General features: G+C 44.4%; 1 protein-coding gene across 1 annotated transcript in view; it reads left to right on the top strand.

Moving 5' to 3' along the window:
• Positions 1-14,184: 14,184 nt before the first annotated feature.
• MAN2A2 (mannosidase alpha class 2A member 2) overlaps positions 14,185-21,761 on the top strand; it is a 135,410-nt gene continuing 127,833 nt past the window's right edge. The window contains exon 1 of the mRNA XM_075858122.1: positions 14,185-14,808. The gene's annotated coding sequence lies outside the window, so the exon portion shown is untranslated. The remainder of the gene's footprint in view (positions 14,809-21,761) is intronic.

The following is a 21,761-nucleotide window of genomic DNA, read 5'->3' on the forward strand; positions in this document are numbered from 1 at the left end:
TTCTCTCCGGAACTGATCTCTACAGCTCCGCCATCTAGTTTTGATATCCTGGACTGTTGGAGGTCAAACAAATACATGGTCACACATTGCGACAACGCCCTAACAACTCAGCCCTAAAATAAATGAGGGGCCCTACCCGGCTAATGACATGCTGCACGGTGGTGCGGCAGCAACAGAAAAGGTCATTTGGCCATTTAGCTAAAGACACATACAGGGCCACAGTACTTCAATAGGGATGACATTGCATCGCTTCTAAACACATTGTACTCACCCATCCTACTGCGGTCCCGGGTTCGGCCACTCTCCCATTCAGCCCCAAAAAGTGCCCGGGCTATCTCCTCCCAGGCGTCCTCCTTGGCCGTGCGGTCGTGGTACAACTCCGCGCGGGTGTCCTAAATTGCATCTTTGGCCTGTACTAGGCTGATGAGGCGCTCGACTTCCAGCCCCCGCGGCATACCTGCAGTTCTCAGCTTTGTGCACTTTCAACAGACTGGCCCACTCGCAGAGGATACGCATGCACTTCCTGGTTTGTGCTTGTTTGGGCCAGCTTTATAAACTCTTTCTCATGGACATAACAAGTGATGCGTGAAAAAGGTGCATGCAACGCAGGAGCTTCCGTGTGTCATGCGTGTTTTTCACGCACCCATTGACTTCAATGGGTGCGTGATGCGCAAAAAACTCACGATTATAGAACATGTCGTGAGCTTTATGCAACGCACTCGTGCTGCGCAAAACTCACGCACTGTCTGCACTGCGCCATAGCCTAATATAGGTGCGTACGACACGCGTGAAAAGCACGCGCGTATATTACGCTCGTGTAAATGATGCCTGAATCTGCTGAAAAATGTGTACAATTGAGGGTTCACTCAGACGTGGCGGATTTCGTAGTGGACTTGCCGCAGGTTTCTGCAAAGGCTGAAATCCGCAGTGAAAATATTATTTTCCACAACAGACTGAGTATGCTCCAGAATGTAAATTCCGCACCACAAGCTATTTTCTGCAACATCTGCACTAAACTGCACTAGTAAACTAAAAAGCTATAGAAACAAAAGTCTGCTTTGGATTTCCATTGCGGCCAGTCCGAAACTAATTTTCGCCGCAAATCCGCCACGTGCCCTTATTCTGTTCCATGATTTATAACGTACATTTTGCTTCAGGTAGCTCCTGCTCTGCCATGTTTCCATTGCTTTTCATAGAAAGAACAGAAAGTCAATGGGATCCATTACTTTTTCGTTTTAGACAAGGCTCACACACACACACACACACACACACACACACGCACACACACACACACACACACACGCGCAGTTTTGATGCAGTTTGGCACAGTTTTTTCAGCCAAACATAGAAGTGGACACAAAAGAAAGGAGCTGTATCTTTTGGATCCACTTCTGGCTTTGGCTCAAAAAACGGCATCAAATCCTGCCACAAAAACTGCATCAAAACTCTGTGTAATACTGGCCTTAGGCCTCCTTCACACACAGAATTCTTCCGGTGTTTAAAATTGCATCAAAAAAGCGCTAGCGTTTTTCAAATGTAACGTGGTTTTTTATGGCGTTTTTAGTGGCGGTTTTTGTTGCATTTTTCGTTTAGTGTCATTTTGTACATGTGTTTCTTATAGCATTTTGAAGTCCTATAGAGAATCTGAAAAACGCCTTGAAAAACATACCCAGAGCATGCTGCATTTTGAAAAAAACGCCATTCACCACAAAATTGCCTAGAAAATGCCACAAATAAAAAAAGCAGTTGTGTGTAGTGCATTTGATATTTTACTGTAGACTTTACAGTAACATCTGGCCGCACTAAAAAACGCATAAAAAAGCCATGAAAAAAAACAGCAGCAAAACGATGTGTGTGAAGCTAGCCTAAAGAACAGCCTAAAGCCTACAAGAGGGACATCAGGACCACCATGGGGAATTCGAATCCCCTCCGACTACATCTTTTCTATCTTCAAATAGCCAATGGGAACAATTCCATTAACAGCAATATATTAGGGAATAACTGTACAGAACAAGTTTAGAACATTTGGGTTTCTTTTCTCAGCTCAGGTCTCTCTTGCTTGTTTGTAGTATCGTGAATGGTGTTGAAAGAGTTAAACTAAAATGTATCTATCGCTACATAATTTTTCATTCGCCAATTAACCCAATTCCCCGTAGGCCTTCTTCCTTCTGTTTCAGAATTGATTACATCTTATGAAAATAACATAAATTTGCTTTTATTTGTTCTAGTCCAGTTATTTAGTACGATGAACAAATATTGTCACTCTGTTCTTGATCAGATCTATTGCCAAGGGAATGTGCTAATCCAAACACTAATAGCAACATTATTTTTTATTGTTCTGCCTCCTAATGCTGCCGCCTGAGGGGGTCACCTAGTTTGACTCATTATAGAGCGGCTCCTGCTGTTTGCTTCCCTGTGGAGGTTTCCTCTTTGCTGCCTATTCTCTGTGATCTTTCATTAGAGGCCGATTTTTCACAGCGTACACTGAGAAGAGTTAGACTCTTGTCACACTCTGTTATATTTAGTACTTAAACTCCTTCAGCGTCAGAAACTGTTTAAGGGGTATGACACTGTCAGACAAACAGGGCATGGAACCAGAAGAAAAGATGGGGGAATATCTAGTGAAGTGGGCTATTTTGAGGTTTTAGATCTGAGTATCAGCACTTGACGACCATAGCCAAGATAGATTTTCGCCTCATCTCACAAGTGGCAAAACGTAGACATTAAAGCTAATCTATCATGGGTCACAGCTTAATTTATTAATTAAATGTGTTACATTACCCCCATCCGGATGGCTCTGTCGTTCCTGTTTTCAGCGCTGTTATCAGCTTTCGCTTGGTTATTTGCACATTTTTGGACAAAGTTGTACATACCATAGAGTCACTGTAAGCCCATGCGGCTGCTTTTGCCCTTGGAGAGAGGGGACCCATTCATGGTTGTTCTCATCCCTTTAGCTATGGACTAGTTGGCACGTTCAGGACGCAGCCGTAACAACTCTGGAATGCTTATACCTATCCAAGCGATTCTGAGATTGTTTTCTCGTGACACATTATACTTTAAAGAGGCTCTGTCACCAGATTTTGCAACCCCTATCTCCTTATGCAGCAGATCGGCGCTGCAATGTAGATAAGAGTAACGTTTTTTTTTTTTTTAAACGAACATTTTTGGCCAAGTTATGAGCATTTTTATATTTATGCAAATGAGGCTTTCTTAAGTACAACTGGGCGTGTTTAAAGTTAAAGTACAACTGGGCGTGTATTGTGTGTGTACATCTGGGCGTTTTTACTTCTTTTACTAGCTGGGCGTTGTGAATAGAAGTGGATGATGCTGACGAATCAGCATCATCCACTTCTCTTCGTTACCACCCAGTTTCTGGCAGTGCACAGACACACAGCGTGTTCTCCAGAGATCACGCTGTGACGTCACTTCCTGCCCCAGGTCCTGCATCGTGTCGGACGAGCGAGGACACATCGGCACCAGAGGCTACAGTTGATTCTGCAGCAGCATCAGCGTCTGCAGGTAAGTCGATGTAGCTACTTACCTGCAAACGCTGATGCTGCTGCAGAATCAAATGTAGCCTCTGGTTCCGATGTGTCCTCGCTCATCCGACGCGATGAAGTTCCTGTGGGAGGAAGTGAGTGACGTCACAGCATGATCTCACGAGGACACGCTCTGTGTCTGTGCACTGCCAGAAGCTGGGTGGAAACGAAGAGAAGTGGATGATGCTGATTCGTCTGCATCATACACTTCTATTCACAACGCCCAGCTAGTAAAACAAGTAAAAACGCCCAGATGTACACACATAATACACGCCCAGTTGTACTTTAACGTTAAACACGCCCAGTTGTACTTTAGAAAGCCTCATTTGCATAAATATAAGAATGGTCATAACTTGGCCAAAAATGCTAGTTTTAAAAAAACAAAAACGTTACTCTTATCTACATTGCAGCGCCGATCTGCTGCAATAGGAGATAGGGGTTGCAAAATCTGGTGACAGAGCCTCTTTAAGTTAGTGGTAAAATTTTGTCGATACATTCAGTATTTTATTGTGAAAAACACCAACATTTTGTAAAAAACTGCAAAAATTAACATTTTTCTAAATTTAAAGACAGACAGATAGTAATACCACACAAAATAAATGCTAATTAACATTTCTCATATGTCTACTTTAGATTGGCATCATTTTTTGAACATACTTTTATTTTTCTAGGATGTTACAAGGCTTAGAACTTTAGCAGAAATTTCTTACATTTTCAAGAAACTTTCAAAAGGCTATTTTTACAGGGACGAGTTCAGTTCTGAAGTGATTTTGAGGCGCCCATACAATGCAAATCCCCATAAATCACCCCATTTTAAAAACTGAACCACTAAAAATAGTCAAAACAGCATTTAGAAAGTTTATTAACCCTTTAAGCGTTTCACAATAAGTATAGCAAAGTAGGGATGCAATTTACTAATCTAATTTTTTTTGCAAAAATTAATGTTTAATCAGTTTTTTCTGTAACGCAGAAGGTTTTACCAGAGAAACGCAACTCAATATTTATTGCCCATATTCTGCAGTTTTTAGAAATATCCCACATGTGGCCCTAGTGTGCCAATTCACTGAAACACAGACCTCCGAAACAAAGGAGCACCTAGAGGATTTTGGGGCCTTCTTTTTATTCGAATATATTTTAGGCACCATGTCAGGTTTGAAGAGGTCTTGTGTTGCCAAAACAGTGAAAATACCACCAAAAAGACAGCATTTAGCAAACTACACCCCTCAAAGAATTTATCAAGGGTTTAGTAAGAATTTTGACCCCACAGTTTGTTTGCTGAATTTAGTGGAATGAAGCCATGAAAATGAAAATCTACAGTTGTTCTGGCAGCCTCCGGGCACCGGAAATTATGCAGTGGTTGGTGCCGGAAGCAGATAGCTCCGATCACTGGAAAACTGCCCCATGCCTAGACAATACCTTTAATTCCTCAAGATCTCTGCTTGTTATTTAGTAGGAACATTCATTGTTTACTTCCAGTGGATACAATTCTGTCCATGGTCATGTGCTGGGATTGTAAGAAGACATAGATCTGATACACATACTGTAAATGTAACGAGGTGTGCAACTGTGTGTCCATCACATGACCATGGACAGAATTTTATCCACAGGAAGTAAACAATGAATTTTCCTACTAAATAACAACAAGCAGAACTCTTGAAAACCATGAAAAAATTAATGCAGATAGTATATTGGGAAACTGCATACATTAACTTTTAATTATACAAAAAAATAACATTAATTTGCTGAAACCGTACAACCCCTTTAACATAGTAATTGCCAAGAGCTGGTTGAAGCAAAAGCCTTGAAAACGCATGTTCCATTACTTTGTTAGCCTAGAATATTAATATTTACCTAGGCTCCAGCATTCTACCATGTCTGGATAGTTCTTAGAAGTTTCCTACTGCATCTTGAGAAGTTCCTGTAGGAGCTTCTGGCAAAGCAGCTCTCACCATATAGGAAGTCTATACAAAACATCAGGATTGGCTCCAAGTTTATGTGGGCCCATGGGCAACACAGACTTGAAGGCCCCATTGCGGGGGAACTCACGGCGGCAGTAAAATGGCAGAAAACGTCACTTTGTACCCACATATAGACGTTAGGCCCTGTTTATGCCCCAATATAGACGTTAGGCCCTGTTTATGCCCCAATATAGAAGTTAGGCCCCCAGTTTGTACCCCCATAAATTTAGTGCCCTCTGCAGATAGTGCCACACATCCCCCTCACTGGTAGTGCCACACAGCCCCTCTCCCAGGTAGTGCCACACATCCCCTACCTTCCAGGTAGTTCCACACAGCCCCACCTCGCAGGTAGTGCCACACAGCCACCATCCATGGTAGTGCCACACAGCCCCCCCCCCCCTTCCTGTAGGTAGCGCCTTTGGGGTTGCCTCTAGGAGTGGAATCCCCAGCCAGAGCATTGCCGACACTCTGGCCGGGGATTCCGCTTCAGGAGAAGCCCCTTACGTTACTGTCCATATATGGACAGTGTTGTCAGAGGTAACCCCAGAGCCATAGTCACAGGCAGAGCACTACTAGCACTCTACCTGGGACTCTTGCTCTGCTCCTGACATCACTGCCCATATATGCATAGTGTTGTTCGGAGCAGAGCTGAAGTCCCAGGCAGAGCGCTAGTAAAGGCTCTGCTCCAGTACTCCGGCTCTGGGGAAGCCCCTGACATCGCTGTCCATATACGGCTAGTGATGTCAGGGGCAAATCCAGAGCCAAAGTCCCGGGCAGAGCGATACTAGCACTCTGCTCCTGACATCACTGTCCATATATGGACAGTGATGTCAGGGACTTCCCCAGAAACGGAGTACCGAAGCAAAGCAGCTAGCGATCTGCCTGGGACTCCTTCTCTCCTCCTGACATCATTGTACATGACGGCAGTGTCAGCACCCGGTGGCCAAGTGGGCTGACGCCGGCCCTGCAAAACATGAAGCTCTGTTAACTCCTTAACGCCGAAGGACGGATATATCCGTCCTCAGCAGCTGCTAGTTCGCGCAGGAGGACGGATATATCCGTCCTGTGATCGCGCGGGTACTGACAGCATACCCATGCGATCAGCGGCAGGAGCCCGGCTGTTATACACTGCCTGTCTCCTGCTGCAACTGCCGGAATCGAAGCGCGCGCCGATTCCGGCAGTTTAACCCATTAAATGCCGCTGTCAATAGTGACAGCGGCATTTAATGTGTTTGACAGAGGGAGGGAGCTCCCTCTGTCACCCGATCGGCGCCCCCGCAAACAAATCGTGGGTCGCCGTCGGGTTTCCATGACAGCCGGGGGTCTAACAAAAACCCCCAGGTCTGTCTTCAGCATCTGCCTGTTAGGCGATGCCGGAGGCATGACCTAACAGATTGCCTGTCAGTTTTACACTGACAGGCAATAATGCTTCGGTATGCTAAGTATACCAAAGCATTATATATGCGATCAACAGATCGCATAGTGAAGTGTCCTGATGGGACTTTAAAAAAAAAAATGACAATCAGTTAAATAAAGTTTGTGAAAAAAAAAAAAAAAAATTACAGTCAAATAAAACTACTTTTTTGGCCCAAAAAGTGGTTTTATTTAGCAAAACTGTCAAAACAAATCACACATACACATATATACGGTATCCCCGCGATCGTAACAACTCGACCAATAAAATGAACACATTAATTAAACCGCCGGATGAACGGCGTCCAAAGAAAACGCAAAAAACAACGGCAAAATTCTCTCTTTTCTCCCATTCCCCCCATAAAAAATAAAATAAAAGTTAATCTATAAGTCCTATGTACCCCAAAATAGTACTAATGAAAACTACACATTGTCCCGCAAAAATAAAGCCCACATACGGCCACATCGACGGAAAAATAAAAACGTTACGGCTCTTGGAATGCGGCGATGCAAAAACAAGTAATTTTTTTCTAAAAGGGTTTTTATTGTGCAAACGTAGAAAAAACATATAAAACCTCTACATATTTGGTATCCCTGTAATTGTGCCGACCCATAGAATAACGTTAACATGTTATTTACGCTGCATAGTAAACGGCGTAAATTTATAACGTGAAAATTAATGCTGGAATAGCTGCTTATTTTCAATTCTCTCCTAAAATAAAGTTAATAAAAGTTAATCAATATATTATAAGCATCTAAAAATGGTACAATTACAAAATACAACTCGTCCCGCAAAAAACAAGCCCTTATACGGCTATGTCGACGGAATTAAAAAAAAGTTACGACTCTTGGAATGCAACTGTGAGAAAACAAAAAATAATCCTTGGTCATTAACGTGCAAAATGGCCTGGTCATTAAAGGGTTAAGCAAGAAGACTTTCCTCAGACACTTCATACTATGAATTTTGTGAGATAGTTGATCCCAGCTGATATTTAGTGCCACTGTTCAATTTATAGAACACAGCCTTGGATTTTAGCTTTTATTAAGGAGGAATGCTCAATGAGATTGCATTATACATGAGCTGATACTGCATGCTGCCATAGACATGAAAATAATTCTGCCAATACAACTGCATCTTTTTTTTGTCTATGGTGATATTTCAATTGTTTCTGATCAAGAAATGTCTGTTCCATTAGGTCTGTAAATTTGGCCATAGATGTAACAATTTTGCAATCGTTAATTGTTAGGTTGATGGTACTAAAAATGGCAATAAGTATCTGCTCCATCGGTCAGAAAATGCATAATTCATGCTTAAAATTGTTCTTATTCATTAATGGCAAACAATATGTTTAGGGAAGCAATGTGAAGACACAATGGGGCGTCTGAGCTAGCATTATTTTAAGACTAGAGAGGCTAGGGCACCATTTGTATAGTACACCAGCAGGGGAAACCACAAGATTTTTAATGGGGGTTTTCCAAGTGTTTTGGTGCCCACAGCAAAGTAGGCAAAATTCTGCCTCATCCAGATTATATTACATTCCCAACTTTCTACAAGTGCTACATATTAAATTTTTATAAGGGGTGGTTAGGGAGTTTGTGATAGTATACCTACAAAATCCCTGAGGGTTAAGGAGGCTCTGTCACTGGTTTATAACTGCCCTATCTTCTACCTAATCTAATAGGGGCTTTAATGTACATAAGTAATGTGTTGTTTTTATAAAAAACGTTTAATTTTGACAAAGCAAATTTGTTCTTAATGACCAAGTGGGCTTTTCACGCGTGTCGTACGCACCTATATTAGTCTATGGGGCAGTGCAGACAGTGCGTTTAATTTTGACAAAGCAAATTTGTTCTTAATGACCAAGTGGGCGTTTTTTTACTTTTCACCAAGTGGGCGCAGTAAAGAGAAGTGTATGACCAATCAGCGTCATACACTTCTCTTCATTCATGTCCAGCTTAATCCACAGCACAGTGTGATCTCGCGAGATCATGCTGTGCCGTCACTCGGGAGAATGAAATGTCATTCGGGAGAATGAAAAGACATTGCCTCCTGGCTGGAGGCGATGTCTATTCACTCTCAAGAAACTTCACTAAAGTTACTGTGGGAGTATGTGACAGCACAGTGTGATCTCGCGAGATCACGCTGTGCTGTGAGTACAGCTGAACATGAATGAAGAGAAGTGTATGACGCTGATTGGTCATACACTTCTCTTTACAACGCCCACTTGGTGAAAAGTAAAAAAAACGCCCACTTGGTCATTAAGAACAAATTTGCATAAGGCATCATTTACACGAGCGTAATATACGCGCGTGCGACGCGCGTGCTTTTCACGCGTGTCGTACGCACCTATATTAGTCTATGGGGCAGTGCAGACTGTGCGTGAGTTTTGCGCAGCGTGTATCCGCTGCGTAAAACTCACAACATGTTCTATATTTCGCCATTTTTCGCACATCACGCACCCATTGAAGTCAATGGGTGCGTGAAAACCATGCATGCCGCACGGAAGCACTTCCGTGCGAACTGCGTGAATCGCGCAACAGCTGTCAAACTCTGAATGTAAAAAGTACCACGTGCTTTTCTGTTTACAAACATCCAAACGGAGTGTCATAATGATGGCGGCTGCGCGAAAATCTCGCAGCCGCGCATCATACACTGATGACACACGGAGCTGTTAAGTGCCTTTTGCGCACGCAAAACGCCACGTTTTTTGCGTGCGTAAAACGCACATGCTCGTGTAAATCAGGCCAAACACTTAGGCCTCATTCACACGACAGGGTCCGAGTGTCGGCCGTTTTTGGCCGATTTTCCCGGCCGGTTTGCATCCGTTCCGATTCCGTTCCGGGCCGTGTTGCCGTTTTTACCACCCTGCCCCCTGTAGGTAATGCCACCCTGCCCCCTGTAGGTGATGCCACCCTGCCCCCTGTAGGTGATGCCACCCTGCCCCCTGTAGTTGATGCCACCCTGCACCCTGCCCCCTGTAGGTGATGCCACCCTGTCCCCTTGTAGGTGATGCCACCCAGCCCCCTGTAGTTGATGCCACCCAGCCCCCTGCAGATAATGCCACCCGGCCCCTTGTAGGTGATGCCACCCTGCCCCCTGTAGGTAATGCCACCCTGCCCCTTGTAGGTGATGCCACCCTGCCCCCTGTAGGTTATGCCACCCTGCCCCTGTAGGTGATGCCACCCTGCCCCCTGTAGGTGATGCCACCCAGCCCCCTGTAGGTGATGCCACCCAGCCCCCTGTAGGTTGCACCCACCCCCGCCCCCTTCCAGGAGAAGTCACTGACTTCAATGTCCATATATGGACAGTGTAGTCACTGACTTCTCCTGGAGAGGAATTCCCTGCCACAGGTCGGGAATTCCGCTTCAGAAGTGAGTGACGTCACTGTGTCCATATATGTACAGTGTAGTCACTCACTTCTCCTGTAGCGGCATTTCCAGCCATAGAGTCGGGGATTCCGCTGCAGAAGTGAGTGACTTCGCTGTGTCCATATATGGACAGTGTAGTCAGTCACTTCTCCTGTAGCGGCATCCCCGGCCATAGAATTGGGGATTCCGCTGCAGAAGTGAGTGACTTCGCTGTGTCCATATATGGACAGTGTAGTCAGTCACTTCTCCTGTAGCGGCATCCCCGGCCATAGAGTCGGGGATTCCGCTGCAGAAGTGAGTGACTTCGCTGTGTCCATATATGGACAGTGTAGTCAGTCACTTCTCCTGTAGCGGCATCCCCGGCCATAGAGTCGGGGATTCCGCTGCAGAAGTGAGTGACTTCGCTGTGTCAATATATGGACAGTGTAGTCACTCACTTCTCCTGTAGCGGCATCGCCGGCCATAGAGTCGGGGATTCCGCTGCAGAAGTGAGTGACTTCGCTGTGTCCATATATGGACAGTGTAGTCAGTCACTTCTCCTGTAGCGGCATCCCCGGCCATAGCGTCGGGGATTCCGCTGCAGAAGTGAGTGACATCGCTGTGTCCATATATGGACAGTGTAGTCACTCACTTCTCCTGTAGCGGAATCCCCGGCCATAGAGTCGGGGATTCCGCTGCAGAAGTGAGTGACATCGCTGTGTCCATATATGGACAGTGTAGTCACTCACTTCTCCTGTAGCGGAATCCCCAGCCATAGAGTCGGGGATTCCGCTGCAGAAGTGAGTGACTTCGCTGTGTCCATATATGGACAGTGTAGTCACTCACTTCTCCTGTAGCGGCATCCCCGGCCATAGAGTCGGGGATTCCACTGCAGAAGTGAGTGACTTCGCTGTGTTCATATATGGACAGTGTAGTCACTCACTTCTCCTGTAGTGGAATCCCCAATCCCCGGCCAGGGATTGGGGATTCCGACTCCTACAGGGAGCAAAAAAAGACCCTCCTCCTCCTCACATGCACTCTGCACTGTGAGGAGGAAGAGGAGAGAGAGCGCGAGCGACGGTAGACCCGGCCATCACTCGGGACACATTCCGGTGATAGCCGTGTATTACCCGGCCCCATAGACTTCTATGGGAGCCGGGCGGCCGAAAATATGGCATGTCCCATTTTTTGACGGCCGGTTTTCCCGGCCCGTCAAAAAATCGGTTGTGTGAATAGCCCCATTAGGAGTCTATTGTTCCTAATGCAGCCGGGTGCCGGCCGATTTATGAACGGCCGGCACTCGGCCGGGAAACCCTGTCGTGTGAATTCCGCCTTAAAATGCTCATAACCACGTTTTTTTTTAATAAAAACAACACATTACTTATCTACATTAAAGCACCTATTAGATTTGGTAGAAAATAGGGCAGTTATAAACTGGTGACAGAGCCTCTTTAAGGATATGTTCACACGAAATGTTCAAACGACCCGAAAAACTGATGAAAAATTGGAAGCAAAATGCCTACAAACATCTGCCCATTGATTTCAATGGGAAAAACTGAGTTCTGTTCCGACTGGGCATTTTTTTACACCTCATTTTTTTTTAGCCGTTTTTCGATTACTCAATAAAAAACAGCTCCAAAAACGGCCGTAAAAACAGGCAGCAAAAAAACGCTAGATGCTTACAAAATGTCTGAAAATCAGGGTCTGTTTTCGCTCGTAAACAACTCCGTATTTTTAGAAATTTTTTGCTAAGCGTGTGAACACACTCTTAGGCCCCTTGCACATGACCGTAAAAAACCTCCGTCTTTATGGACCGCAATTGCGGGCCGCAAAAATTTACCCATTCACTTTCATTGAACGCAGACACCTTTCCGTAGCGCTACGGATGGGTGTCCGTGCCATAGAAATGTTCCGAAAATTATGGAACATGTCCGTTCTTTTGCATTTTGCGGGCCGTGCTCCCATATTTTGCATGGGAGCACGGCCCGAAAATGCGGGTGGCAGTCGGCGGCCGGCCATGCCCGCAATCGTGGGCCGTGATTGCGGGCACGGTCATGTGCATGGGGCCATAGAGTAGTATAAGGGATAATTCTGAGTGTCTCTGCTGGTCTAGGGCGATGAAGGGGCAATAGTGTTATCCATGGTGGTCTAGGAATGTTATGTGTTAATATCTAATATTCCTTGAGGTCTAGAGTGGTTTATTATCTATTTAAAGGCTATGTAAACCTTTGAAAACTTTTTTTTTTTTTTTTAATAAAACAATGCATCGTGTTATTCTAAACAACTTTGTAATTGGTTTTTATGAAAACATTTTTTTACTTTTTGAAATACAACTTCTATTTATGCTGGCTACATAGCAACTGTATCTCAAACCCGAATCCGTCAGGTCAGCAGGACTGACGGTTTCAGTAACAGCGTGTCCTGCGTATGTGTACCCGAAAAGGCAGATTAGATTGAGAGCACTATAGTGGTCAAGGACTGTCCCAAATCGATCCATTCTTTGTACAGCATTGCGGAACATGCTGCCGCTATATAAACAATAGGAAATAAGTCAATTAGTGATGATTTTGTTTTAGGTGAAAATTTGCTTTACCTTTAGGGCACATTCAGACGTGGCAGAATTTTTCCGCTGCAAATGTTGGTGCAAATTTGGGGCAATTACGCAACGAATCTGCACCAACATTTGCATATTTGACAGGTAACTCAGACGTTGCAGATATCACAGCGGAAATCCGCAGTGAAATTCCACTTCTTTTCCGGAATGTAATGAGCATGCTGCGGTGGGAAAAATCTGCACCGCAGCCTAATTTCCACAAAGTAATCTTCTGCAACGTCTGAACTAACTTTCCTAAAAATGTATAGAAAGAAATGTAAAAAAAACGGCTGATGCAGAATTCCACTGCGGACTGTCCACAGCGGAATTCCACAGCAATTCCGACACGTCTAAGGGCATGTTCACACGTGGCGGAATTGCTGTGGAATTCCGCTGCGGACAGTCCACACTGGAAATCCGCAGCAGACAGTCTGTTTATTGGTTTCCACGCCTTTTTAGTTATCTTTGTGCAGATGTTACGGACAACTCCGCTGCGGACCATAGGCTGCGGTGCAGAATTTGGTGTCCGCAGCATACACTGGCTGTTGCGGACTTGATGCGTACTTGTGGGGTAATTTCTCCATTGACTTCAATGGAGTTGCAAAATTACGCAATGAAATCCGCAGATATTATGTGTGTTGCGTTGCGGATTGCTTTCACGAACAGGATATTTCATCATTCTGGCTGGACCTATGTGTTTCGAGGTCTATAGCCAGACTGAGATGGAATGTTTTAAAAGAGAGCAGGATGTACTCTTCACCTGAATCCGCAACGACTAATCTGCAGAAATTTACTGCACATTTTCGGCAAAGGCGCAACGGAATCTGCAACGCAGATTATGTGCGGCATTGATGCGGACAGTGTCTGCAGAAATACGCCACGTCTGAACATGCCCTGAACGTGCCCTTATGGTGTCGTGTACTGTATAAACAGAAATATATTGTTTGTAACAATATGTAAATATGATTATGTTAGCCAGAAGGAAAAACCGCTTATTCATCAACTTTGGCAGAAAATGAACATTTTCTGTATGTTTTGTATGAATCATGGTTTATACATATTGCCCATAAATGAATCAGTTTAGAGGGCAGGATATTGGTATATAGGATTTGTGTTACCCATACTAGCCCAGAGTCAGCCTTGCCCTAGCTCAGCCTGGCACACATATGCAGGAATGTGCTCACCCCAGTGTTATTAGTCCCTGTGCCTCGCAGCCCTGTAGAGTACAAGCCCTCGCAGGCACAGTGCACTAGATAGATGCAAGCATTCCTCCTGTCCACTAGATGCTCCTCCTATCACAGGCGCTGGAGGCTGTGGTGCTGCTCTTATGTTACTGTCACTTTAAACAAAGGGATTAGGACCGTGGCAATCCAGCGAGCTGGTGGCAGGGAGGTGAGGAGCTGCTGGTATGGGGGCACCGGGCATCCTGCAGCCATAACACTGGCACAGATGATGCGCTGTGGCGAATGATGGTAGCGCTCCGCCTGTGACCCTCCCTCCTCGGTGCCCGGGATGTACACATGCCAGGGAGCCGGCAGTCAGCAACCATACATATTTTATAGGGGCAAGTTTTGCAGCCTGGCATAGCAGGACGCGGACTCCTGTGCAGCGGGCGAGCCGTGAGTCGGTGGATGGCAGCAGCAGCCCTCTTCCGGGTGCTATTATCATTGGCAAGGTTCCGGCTGAGACAGAAATAATTCAGCTGTGGGTGTAATAGGAGGCTGAGGGCAGACCAGGGATTGACACAGCAGGGAATGGACTCCTCCTTGTACTGTGCCTGCATGTGAAGTCTCCATAATAACACTGAGCTGCCGCTCTGCTGGACAACACTGGGCATGTGGGCACTGACTGGCACAGGAGCCCTATTTGACTACGGCCTGGCATAGACTGTAATTACACAAAGTGGAGAATCTCAGAAGAACTAACCACTCCAGGACCAGGAGGGGGCATTACTGGGGTAACTAATCTGATATTTACTTTATACTGGATGGCAATACCCAGGAAGTGTGCAGTGTATTATATGCTCCATGTAAAGTAACCCATCCCCAGACTGGCATGTGCCAATCACGGGGCTTAACCCCTTAACTGCTGGGGAACATTTATCTGCTGTTACACTAAATTGCCGGGTTATTACTGCTGTCTGGGTTCTCAGACCCATGAAGTCCTCTGTCATGGTATTCACTACGTTTATTATCACATATGCTTCAATGTATTTCTCCACTGTACGCCATTCATGCTGTTATTGTAGCTTTTATACAACCATGTTTTAAAATGTTAAATTCTAGGAAATTATTTTTGCATCAATATGAAGTATTTTCTATTGGAGAGTAGTTAGCGTCTATGTTCTGTGTTCTTAAATGTAATGTATTGTTCTCTGGTAGCTGCCAATTGGCTTGGGGAGAGCCTGACTATACTTATTCAATGGGATTACTGGCAGGAAACATGTCTGCCCTCCTGACCATTACTTTCTCTCCCATATGTCTAGTTCTGAGCGCCGCCAGTAATATTTACCTACATATGTGTGAATGATATTACTTGCTCTATACTCCTATCGGCTTTGGTAGCTGACATTTCGTGCTCCTTTAAGACGATGAGCGTTGTGTTTCTTGCCATGCAGGACTGTTGTTGTAGATGTGTGCTTTGTATACATAGGCGGCTCTTGTAGATGGATGAAATGCCAGCTGTTAGATTAGTAGGCTCCTAAGGATTTGCTGAACAGAGGTATGGGACTGCAGTAAATCTCCACGCGGGTTGCTGGGAATACTAACATCTGTGCCGGATTCTCTAGAACACCATTACATCTTTTTGTTGTTGATGGGCTTGAAGAATCCTTATTTAAAGCGAGTAACAATCCCTCTGTGCATTCATCCAGTTGAGGTTCCCGAAGATTAGGCTAAACGTGTCATTTGTGACATGACGCTGATATTGTGAAGGAAATCTCTGATTTTGTTCAAAAGTACTTTGCTCCACCATGCCAGTCCTATGATCAGCTGGGTTTCAATGGCACTTTTTATGTTTACACTATAATAATTTAATAAAACAAAAATATTTGATTTGATTTGCATTGTGAGGACCCAAAATAGTTTTTCATGCAAGTCCCCGATCAGATATGGGCAATGGAACAAACGTCTAATGGTCAGAACCAATTATTTTAGCAACATGCACTGGTTTCCGAACTATGATGAAAATGTACGTATGGGGCGACTTTCGGTTACCGCACCGTGATGTACGTTTTCATCATGATGATCTTGCGGGCACTGTCGGTGTACCTGTGATATCAGCAGCAGGGCTGTAATACACAGCCCTGCTCCTGCCATAACTGCTGGGATCATAAAAAACCCCAATCCCTGCAGTTAACCCCTTCAGTGCTGCGTTCAAACATGATGGCAGCACTGTAAAAGGGAGCCCCCTTGAAACGGGCGTTCATGGGTCCGGACGGAAAAATCGCTGAAGCCGGTATAGTATGCCAGCATATTGCTATTAATAATAATTTAAAATAAAATGTAAGTTAAAGTCCCTATGTAGTCCCAAATAAAAATGTAAAAAAAAAAAGTAGTTTTATTTATTAAGAAACAAATATCATAAAACAACTACCATATTTGGTATTTGGGATCCCCATGTGCGTAACAAGCTATATTTTAAATATATAAACTTTGGTTTGGTCAGCGATAAACAGGCTAAAAAAAAATCGAGGGGTGTCGGGTATTACAATGCTCATCACTTTGTGAATGATTTGGAAAAATTCAGATTAAAATTTTTATAGCGCATGGCATTTCTATCAAATTTGTGACATAGTGCCCCCTGCCATGCCACAGTGCCATCAGACATCAGAAACAGAAGGATACCATCTATGAAGGGCCGATGGTACTCGGTACCAGCAGGCCAGGATTTGTCTTTTCTCTCATGGGCTTTAGTGGCTATGACAGCCTTGTAGGATAAGTGAATTGTTGACCTGATTCAGTCTCCCAGGCTCCACAGAATGACCATGTGTTGGGGGCAGGAGGATGAAAGGCACATGTAGGGACCTGTTCTGGGAGGACAGATAAAAAGGGGCAATAAAGCTCCATCTCAGGGGACCTGGACAAAAAGTATGGGACGCAATTGCTGCCTATAGTTATTGAATGGACCACAACGCACGCAAGCACACACACACACACACACACACACACACACACACACACGCACCTATATAGATATATATATCTCGATATGCACAAAATCCAGCAGCACCCACAGCGTATGGGTGCAAGCTCTGAGGGACAGACCAGAGTCCCAGATACACAGAAATGAAAAAATGAGCACCAACTCCAAAGATATAGGTGAAAAAAAGTGGGTACTTTATTGCAACGTTTCTGCTCCGTCCACTAGAGCCTTTCTCAAGCGGAGTTGCTGCTCATTTTTTAACTTATATGTGTATATCACAGGAAAAAAAAGCCTTTATTTGCCCACTATTTAAAGTAATGTTTCAGTTTGCAACAGCCTTTCTCAGGTCTTAGGACTACTTTGCCTGATCCATGATGGTATTTTGGCAGTGCTGCAGGTCTTGTTGTGTACTATATGCTGCCCATAGACATATTTTGGCTGACAATGAAACCTGCAGATAAATGTCCCAATTTATAATTTTTCATGATGTTCACCTCAGCGAAAACGCATGGAGGCGGGAGAGATGAGGGGCCACCAGAGATCTTGGATGCTGCTATCCTCATCAGAAACAATAGGATTGGAGAGGAAAACTCCATTATGCACGATTTATTGTTCAGTGTTTGACAGTCCCCATAGACATTCGATTATTGGTGGTTGAAAGTCCCTTCAATCTGTCAAATTTATTAAAGGGATTGTTCCTTTCATCTGCCTTCAAGTGTATAGATGACACCGCATCTCTTTAATATCATAATGCTATAGCAGTGCAGTACATATAGACTCCACTGATTTATTAGGGTATGTTCACACTGAGTTTGTTGACGCGGAAACCGCGTCGGAAAACACGCCAAAAAACTGTCGAAAATGCCTCCCATTGATTTCAATGGGAGGCGGAGGACTTTTATTCCCGCGAGCAGAAAAACCGTCTCGTCTGAAAAAGAAGCGACATGCCCTATCTTTGGGCGATTACGTCTCTGACCTCCCATTGACATCATTGGGAGGCAGAGAAAGCGTATTTCACAGCATTTCTGCCCGTTGGTGTTCAATGGCCGTAAGCGAAAAACGGCGCGAAAAACTGCGTTCAAGCAGAGCAAAATCTGCCTCAAAATTCCATATTCCATGCCTATACTGTCTCACTGCAAATGTCCAACTTTTGCACAGGACAATAGATGTTTTGTGGGAAATTAGAAGATATATACATCTAGAATGTTCCCAAGAACCCACAATATATGAACAGTGCAGTGATTTTCATCTATTTGAATGTATATGAGGAAACCCAACGTGGAAAGACCAGGGCTGTGAGAATCTGCTCATCATTCTTAAAGGGGACAGTTAGGGTATGTTCACACGCAAACGCAAAATACGTCCGAAATTATGGAGCTGTTTTCAGTACTCGCGTTTTTCGCAGCGTCCATTACGGACGTAATTGGAGCTGTTTTTCAATGGAGTCAATGAAAAACGGCTCCAAAAACATCCAAATAAGTGTCCTGCACTTCTTTGACGAGGGCATATTTTTACGCGCCGTCTTTTGACAGCGACGTGTAAAATTACAAAATTACTCGTCTGAACAGAACGTCGTAAATCCCATTGCAAGCAATGGGCAGATGTTTGCAGACGTAATGGAGCCATCTTTTCAGGCGTAATTCGAGGCGTAAAACGCCTGAATTACGTCTGAAAATAGATCGTGTGAACATACCCTTACTGTTTATATGGTTACTAAATTATGCTCCAGACTGAGACTGGAGTTGGGCGAGGTTCAACTTTCTAATATAGATCCCGTTCCCATATCTCATCCAGGGACATAATATTATACATGGCGAACACTTGTTGATGAAAAGTCTAGAAATTGAAGAATAATTCTGTCACGCACATCCATTATTTTATAGCCAGTTGTGAAAAAGGTCGGACTTGAATATACTGCAGCTACACTCTATACATCTTTGCGTTGTGGCTGCTGTTTATAAAAGAAGCCGTGACGCAGTGGCAGATGCGTCATATAGCACTGATAAACACCCTGATAAACGTTATATGGCACTGATACCACCGATAAACCCATTGATTTACATTGGGTTCCCTCAGGGTTCCATTGTGGCGTCCATCATGCAGCAGTATTCCTCCTATCAAATCTGCTGGAATCTGCGATGGAGGCACCGAACTGAGCCTCCAACGGAAATGTGAACAGACACTTAACATCAGGAAAAATAAACCCTAAAATGTCGGATTTCTAACATAAATAATATGGAACCAGTCAGCATGTGACATTGTTTACAGGGGTTGATGTAGAAATCCTGCTACAGATAAAGTACCAGTATTGCCTATGACAACCAATCAGTTCACTTGTTTCATTTTCTCATCTGCACTGGAAAAATTAATCCTATGATATGATTGGTTGCTATGGGCAACAGTTACTTTTTCCCCACTTACACTAGTTTTCTACATGAAGTCCAAAGTCTGTCGGATTGTATAACATGAAAAAATGTTGACATAATGTATATATTATAAACTTGGAGCACATTAGCCCCTTAAATACACAGCCTGTTTTCACCGAAGGGTGCGGCCACGTTGCGTTTATGTTGCTTTTTTTAACCTCAGCAAGTCATTTTTCAGTAGAAGTCAATGGTGAAATTTTTGTTATGGACAGACTGCTGCATGTGTTTTTCGTGCAGTTAACTACATCTTCATAATGTCCGACCGCATGCGGTCAATGGCCTCACTGCCAATGTTGTTGCTGAACGTTCTCAGTTTAAAAAACGCAACAGAACTGCAGCATTACAGAGACAAAAAATACATGCAAAGACCGAATGCGGTTTTCAAACGCATCATAACTGCAACAAAACCGCGTCAGCGATGCACTGTGTGGCCTTAGCCTAATGGACCAGGCCATTTTTTTTTCAAATCTGACGTGTCACTTTATGTGGTAATAACTTTGGAATGCTTTTATTTTTCCAAGCGATTCTGAGATTGTTTTCTCGTGACAGATAGTACTTTAACCCCTTCCCGCCGCAGCCCTTTTTCAGACTTTAATTTTCGTTTTTTCCTCCCCACCTTCCAAAAGCCATAACTTCTTTATTTTTCCGTCGATATAGTCCGATGAGGGCTTGATTTTTGTGGGACGAATTGTAGTTTTTCGTAGCATCATTTATTTTGCCATATAATGTACTAGGAAACGGGGGAAAAAATATTTGTGGGGTAGAAAATGAAAAAAACAGAGCTTCCTCCATGGTTTTTTGTGCGGCGTTTTACGGAATTCACTGTGCAATTAAAACAACATGTTAACTTTATTCTGTAGGTCAATACGATTACGGCGATACCAAATATATATAGTTTTTTCTATATTTTACTACTTTTACAAGTAAAAACCTAAGGCCTTATTCACACGACAGTGAAAAAAAATGTCCATTTAAAACTGATCAACTGTCAGTTTTTCATGGCCATTTTGCATCAGTGTCTCTAAATTTTCATCCGTTTCAAGTCCATCTGTCCGTTTTTAATGGCCGTTTGACATCCATTTTGCATCAGTTTTTCATGGCCGTTAAAAAAACTGATGAATTTCATTGGTCAGGCTTTTTTTGTCCCAGCCCCCTGAAAACAACCAAAGGAAGGTCACATGTTCACCTAGACAATATTTACAGCCTCCCTGTAGATGATGCCACACACCTCCTGTATATGATGCCACACACCTCCCTGTATATGATGCCACACACCTCCCTGTATATGATGCCACACACCTCCCTGTATATGATGCCACACGCCTCCCTGTATATGATGCCACACGCCTCCCTGTAGATGATGCCACACGCCTCCCTGTATATGATGCCACACCTGCCTCCCTGTAGATGATGCCACACCTGCCTCCCTGTAGATGATGCCACACCAGCCTCCCTGTACATGATGCCACACCAGCCTCCCTGTACATGATGCCACACCAGCCTCCCTGTACATGATGCCACACCAGCCTCCCTGTACATGATGCCACACCAGCCTGCCTGTACATGATGCCACACAGCCTTCTTGTATATGCCACACGCCTCCCTGTATATGATGCCACACCTGCCTCCCTGTAGATGCCACACCAGCCTCCCTGTAGATGCCACACCAGCCTCCCTGTAGATGCCACACCAGCCTGCCTGTAGATGCCACACCAGCCTCCCTGTAGATGCCACACCAGCCTCCCCGTAGATTGTGCCACATACTCACGAGAGCAGCGCCGTCTCTCCTCTTCTTCACTTGTGGTCACTCGTCTGCACGGGATCTGGCAAGGCAGCGCGACGGGGCGATGACGTCATCGAGGCGCCTTCAAACCCATGAAGACGAGTGACCACACGTGAAGAAGCGCCGCAAACGTGAGTATGCCAACGATAGCCAGCAAGGGAACTAGTAGTTCCCTTGCCAGTCCCCATGTAACAGATCCGTTTTTAACGGTTGTTACATGTATTGACAGCCGTTAAAAACGGATCCATTGACTTCTATGGGGGCCGTCAGGCCGTTAAAACGGCCAAAAATAGGACATGTCCTATTTTTTGACGGCCATTATTCACGGGCCGTTAAAAAAACGGCCGTGTGAATGCACCCATAGAATATCATTGTTCTGAAAACGGCCATGTGAAAGCCGTTAAAAGGACGGCCATCACATGGCCGTTTTTCACTGTCGTGTGAATAAGGCCTAAGTGTAAAAAAGAAAATGTATTTTGTGTTGCCAAATTCTGAGAGCCACAACTTTTTTATTTTTCTGCCGATTAAGTGGTATGAGGGCTTATTTTTTGCGGGATA

Source organism: Rhinoderma darwinii, chromosome 3 (assembly GCF_050947455.1).
Source record: "Rhinoderma darwinii isolate aRhiDar2 chromosome 3, aRhiDar2.hap1, whole genome shotgun sequence".
Taxonomy (NCBI): Eukaryota; Metazoa; Chordata; class Amphibia; order Anura; family Rhinodermatidae; genus Rhinoderma; species Rhinoderma darwinii.